This window comes from Pristiophorus japonicus, chromosome 6, assembly GCF_044704955.1.
Source record: "Pristiophorus japonicus isolate sPriJap1 chromosome 6, sPriJap1.hap1, whole genome shotgun sequence".
In the NCBI taxonomy this organism is placed as follows: domain Eukaryota; kingdom Metazoa; phylum Chordata; class Chondrichthyes; family Pristiophoridae; genus Pristiophorus; species Pristiophorus japonicus.
Genome location: NC_091982.1, coordinates 224,357,055 through 224,363,113, shown reverse-complemented (window position 1 = coordinate 224,363,113; position 6,059 = coordinate 224,357,055). Strand labels below are relative to the sequence as shown.

At 46.5% G+C, this 6,059-nt stretch overlaps 1 long non-coding RNA gene across 1 annotated transcript; it reads left to right on the top strand.

Annotated features, from left to right (window-relative positions):
- Positions 1 to 1,956: 1,956 nt before the first annotated feature.
- On the top strand, positions 1,957 to 5,639 carry LOC139265394 (uncharacterized). The gene is made up of 3 exons (XR_011593551.1): positions 1,957 to 2,051; positions 2,330 to 2,464; positions 5,600 to 5,639. It is a non-coding gene; the product is annotated as an uncharacterized lncRNA (long non-coding RNA).
- Positions 5,640 to 6,059: the final 420 nt, after the last annotated feature.

Genomic DNA, 6,059 nt, shown 5'->3' with positions numbered 1-6,059 from the left:
TACAGTCCAATACGGGAATTACAGTCTCTGTCACAGGTGTGACAGACAATGGTTGAAGGAAAGGGTGGGTGGGGCGTCTGGTTTGCCGCACGCTCCTTCCGCTGCCTGCGCCTGATTTCTGCATGCTCTCGGCGATGAGACTCGAGGTGCTCAGCGCCCTCCCGGATGCACTTCCTCCACTTAGGGCGGTCTTTGGCCAGGGACTCCCAGGTATCAGTGGGGATGTTGCATTTTATCAGGGAGGCTTTGAGGGTGTCCTTGTAACGTTTCCTCTGCCCACCTGGGCCCGTTTCCCATGGACGAGTAGTAGAGCACTTGCTTTGGGAGTCTCGTGTCTGACATGCGGACAATGTGGCCTGCCAGTGGAGCTGATCGCACTGGCCAGCAGGGGGCACAGCGATACCCAGCTGACTGCAGTAAAATGGACATAACGAGGTCCAATTTCTACTCTCGACTCCAAAATCAGAAAAAAATAACATGAAATGAGTCTCTTCAGAGAATCATTGGAATTTTCAGCACAGAAGGAGGCCATTTGTCCCATTGTGGCCACGCCGGCCGACCTAGAGATATCCAGCCTAATCCCACTTTCCAGCTTTCGGTCCATAGCTCTGTAGGTTACAGCACTTCAATTGCACATACAAGTACTTTTTAAATGTGATACCTGTTTCTGCCTCTACCACCCTTTCAAGCAGTGAGTTCCAGACCCTCACTACCCGCCGGGTGAAAAAAATTCTCAACAGTGTCAGCTGTGGCTCAGTGCATAGTACACTCACTTCTGAGTCACAAGGTTGTGAGTTCAAATCCCACTCCAGGAACATAAGTACAAAAATCTAGGCTGACACTCCTGCTGGCAGAGTACTGCACTGTCGGAGGTGCTGTCTTTTGGATGAGATGTAAAACCGAGATCCTGTGTGGATATAAAAGAAACTGTGCCACTATTTTGAAGAAGAGCAGGTGAATTATCCCCGGTGTCCTGGCTAATATTTATCCCTAAATCAACATCACTAAAACAGATGATCTGGGTCATTATCACATTGCTGTTTGTGGGAGCTTGCTGTGACCAAATTAGCAGCCGCATTTCCCATATTACAACAGCAATTACATTCCAAAAATACTTCATTGGCCGCAAAGCGCTTTGAGACATCCAGTGGTCGTGAAAGGTGCTATATAAATTCAAGTCTTTATTTCAACTATAATCCTTATACCAATTAATCTAAGCCCCCTGGTTATTGACATCGCCGCTAAGGGAAATATGCTTATCCACTCTGACAAGGACCCTCATAACTTTGTCTCTCTCTCTCTCTCCTTGGGCTAGAACCTCCACTTTTGAACTTATTACCCAAAAATGGTCGTTATTTCCAGCATGGGTGGTAAAAAAGGGTTTTCAGATTGCCTCGACCATTCTCAAAACACCTAGTTTACATTTTTGGAATATGGGCGTTACCGCGAGCAATATGAAATGGTCGGTAGCGTTAAATTTTTCTGACCTTCTGCCGTAAAGTATGGCTGTCCTTAGCAATAGCATGGCAACGCTGAATTCCTGCGATTCAGGAGGTCAAGGGTCACATGACATGCGCAGAAGAGGAGACAGAAAGAGAGGGAGCTCAGAAGGACTGAAGGCGTGTCTGGGTGGGGTGTGGCTGCTTTGGGAGGAAGGAGGGAGATTTTAGAACTTCACAGCAAGTAGGCAAACAAAATTTAGCTGTTACCAGCCAGATATTTGACTGAATTTACCCTATAATGGAGGGAGAGGAGGAGGCATCACAGCACGCTGTGGAGACTGACGCTGGAGAGAGCAGTGAGGTGGGAGAGGAGCACATGGGAGGCCGCAAAAGAGCCAGGAGGTTCTTGGACGAGGCAAATGCCTCCCTCCTGCAGGAGGTCGAGTCATGTTGGGGTTATTTGACACAGGGAGGGCGTGGGAAGCCCACCCCAAAGGCCTACCAGAAATATGGACTGAGATAACAGAGGTGGTCTCGTCGGCGACCAACGAGGTGCGTGAGGGCAACCAATGCCGCAAATGATGGAACGACTTTGTGGAATCCGCAAGAGTAAGTATTACATTTATTTACATGTACTTATGTATTTATATAATTTTATTTGTAACAGTCATGAGTGATTATCATCAGATGTGAGGTCTTGCACTTTTACCGGGAATGTTTTACTCAAAGCCTGTGGTCACGGTGTACGTCTTTATGTAAAGAATGATAATAATCATAATAATCATGATTACATCTGTCGATTGTGTGTTGTATCAGTGTCTGTGACAGTACCTAGCAATGATATCACACAATGATCTTATGCTATGTCGTCCTGTCACCTTTTACAGAAGAAGCTATCGACGATGAGGTCCATGCAGAGGCAAATGGGTGGGGGGCCACCAATCACCAGCGACATCACTGACATGGAGGAGCAAGTGCTAGCATAGCCATAGACGCATCTGCAGACCCTGAAGTGATGTCACGTGAGTAAAGCTTACACCAAAGTCAATAAGGTGGATGAATTAACTGTGCAAATAGATGTTAACAAATATGATGTGATTGGGATTACAGAGACGTAGCTCCAGGATGATCAGGGCTGAGAACTCAACATCCAGGGGTATTCAACATTCAGGAAGGATAGATGGAAAGGAAAAGGAGGTGGGGTAGCATTGCTGGTTAAAGAGGAGATTAATGCAATAGTTAGGAAGGACATTGGATGATGTGGAATCTATATGGTAGAGCTGCAGAACACCAAAGGGCAAAAAACATTAGTGGGAGTTGTGTACAGACCTCCAAACAGTAGTAGTGATGTTGGGGAGGGCATCAAACAGGAAATTAGGGGTGCATGCAATAAATGCAGCAGTTATAATGGGTGACTTTAATATGCACATAGTTTGGGCTAACCAAACTGGAAGCAATACAGTGGAGGAGGATTTCCTGGAGAGCATAAGGGATGATTTTCTAGACCAATATGTAGAGGTACCAACTAGGGGGAAGACCATCTTAGATTGGGTGTTGTGTAATGAGAGAGGATTAATTAGCAATCTCGTTGTGCGAGGCCCCTTGGGGAAGAGTGATCATAATATGGTGGAATTCTGCATTAGGATGGAGAATGAAACAGTTAATTCAGAGACCATGGTTCAGAACTTAAAGAAGGGTAACTTTGAAGGTATGAGACGTGAATTGGCTAGGATAGATTGGCGAATGATACTTAAGGGGTTGACTGTGGATGGGCAATGGCAGACATTTAGAGACCGCATGGATGAACTACAACAATTGTACATTCCTGTCCAGCGTAAAAATAAAAAAGGGAAGGTGGCTCAACCGTGGCTATCAAGGGAAATCAGGGATAGTATTAAAGCCAAGGAAGTGGCATACAAATTGGCCAGAAATAGCAGCGAACCCGGGGACTGGGAGAAATTTAGAACTCAGCAGAGGAGGACAAAGGGTTTGATTAGGGCAGGGAAAATGGATTACGAGAAGAAGCTTGCAGGGAACATTAAGAAGGATTGCAAAAGTTTCTATAGATATGTAAAGAGAAAAAGGTTAGTAAAGACAAACGTAGGTCCCCTGCAGTCAGAATCAGGGGAAGTCATAACGGGGAACAAAGAAATGGCAGACCAATTGAACAAGTACTTTGGTTCGGTATTCACTAAGGAGGACACAAACAACCTTCCGGATATAAAAGGGGTCAGAGGGTCTAGTAAGGAGGAGGAACTGAGGGAAATCCTTATTAGTTGGGAAATTGTGTTGGGGAAATTGATGGGATTGAAGGCCGATAAATCCCCAGGGCCTGATGGACTGCATCCCAGAGTACTTAAGGAGGTGGCCTTGGAAATAGCGGATGCATTGACAGTCATGTTCCAACATTCCATTGACTCTGGATCAGTTCCTATCGAGTGGAGGGTAGCCAATGTAACCCCACTTTTTAAAAAAGGAGGGAGAGAGAAAACAGAGAATTATAGACCGGTCAGCCTGACCTCAGTAGTGGGTAAAATGATGGAATCAATTATTAAGGATGTCATAGCAGCGCATTAGGAAAGAGGTGACATGATAGGTCCAAGTCAGCATGGATTTGTGAAAGGGAAATCATGCTTGACAAATCTTCTGGAATTTTTTGAGGATGTTTCCAGTAGAGTGGACAAAGGAGAACCAGTTGATGTGGTATATTTGGACTTTCAGAAGGCTTTCGACAAGGTCCCACACAAGAGATTAATGTGCAAAGTTAAAGCACATGGGATTGGGGGTAGTGTGTTGACATGGATTGAGAACTGGTTGTCAGACAGGAAGCAAAGAGTAGGAGTAAATGGGTACTTTTCAGAATGGCAGGCAGTGACTAGTGGGGTACCGCAAGGTTCTGTGCTGGGGCCCCAGCTGTTTACACTGTACATTAATGATTTAGATGAGGGGATTAAATGTAGTATCTCCAAATTTGCGGATGACACTAAGTTGGGTGGCAGTGTGAGCTGCGAGGAGGATGCTATGAGGTTGCAGAGCGACTTGGATGGGTTAGGTGAGTGGACAAATGCATGGCAGATGAAGTATAATGTGGATAAATGTGAGGTTATCCACTTTGGTGGTAAAAACAGAGAGACAAACTATTATCTGAATGGTGACAGATTAAGAAAAGGGGAGGTGGAACGAGACCTGGGTGTCATGGTACATCAGTCATTGAAGGTTGGCATGCAGGTACAACAGGCGGTTAAGAAAGCAAATGGCATGTTGGCCTTCATAGCGAGGGGATTTGAGTAGAGGGGCAGGGAGGTATTACTACAGTTGTACACGGCCTTGGTGAGGCCATACCTGGAGTATTGTGTACAGTTTGGTCTCCGAACCTGAGGAAGGACATTCTTGCTATTGAGGGAGTGCAGCGAAGGTTCACCAGACTGATTCCCGGGATGGCGGGACTGACCTATCAAGAAAGACTGGATCAACTGGGCTTGTATTCACTGGAGTTCAGATGAATGAGAGGGGACCTCATAGAAACGTTTAAAATTCTGATGGGTTTAGACAGGTTAGATGCAGGAAGAATGTTCCCAATGTTGGGGAAGTCCAGAACCAGGGGTCACAGTCTAAGGATAAGGGGTAAGCCATTTAGGACCGAGATGAGGAGAAACTTCTTCACCCAGAGAGTGGTGAACCTGTGGAATTCTCTACCACAGAAAGTTGTTGAGGCCAATTCACTAAATATATTCAAAAAGGAGTTAGATGAAGTCCTTACTACTAGGGGGATCAAGGGGTATGGTGAGAAAGCAGAAATGGGGTACTGAAGTTGCATGTTCAGCCATGAACTCATTGAATGGCGGTGCAGGCTAGAAGGGCCGAATGGCCTACTCCTGCACCTATTTTCTATGTTTCTATGTTTCTAATAGATGCCACGTGAACTCATATCCGACCAATCATATATGATAGATGATTTCTAAAAGTGTCATAGAAATAACGCTGGCCTAATGAAAATCATTGCAATCCACAATGTGTTGATGGTCATGAAATGAGATGTCTGCGATGATTTTGAGAGCGGTGGTGCTTTTGTCGTGCATATATTGTGTGTAGCACTGGACTCACCTTGTCACCCTAGCACCCCCCTTTCCTCTAATAACCTCATTTGTGTTTTGCAGCTCAGCCAGCAGCGTGGCCTCAGGCAAGGCCACAGAGGTCAGAAGGTGAGGGCGCGGGGCAGGAGTCGGCGGACGATCCTACTACATCTGATGCTGAGCAGCTCCGATTGTCGCCCATTAATCGAAGCTCCTCAGCACTAGATGTAGTAAGATTGTCCGCTGACTCCTGCCCTGCGCCCCCACTTTCTGGGTCTGTTCTCGATCGATGAGAGCGCAGACTTCGAAGAACCTGCATCGCCACGCTCCAGAACCCATTCCACCCCAAGGCGATCTATTGGTCCTCCGGTCATTCCGTCTCCACTCTGGAGGTGCCGTCCCAAGCACTTCTCCACAGGACACCCCATTTGTCCCCAGGACGGCGCCGACCCTCCGGAGGCCTCGTGGACGTGGCAGGTCTGTTCCACGAGCGCGACATAACAGCGGAGAGATGGTTCAGTTGTCCAGGAGGACTGAAGACTTT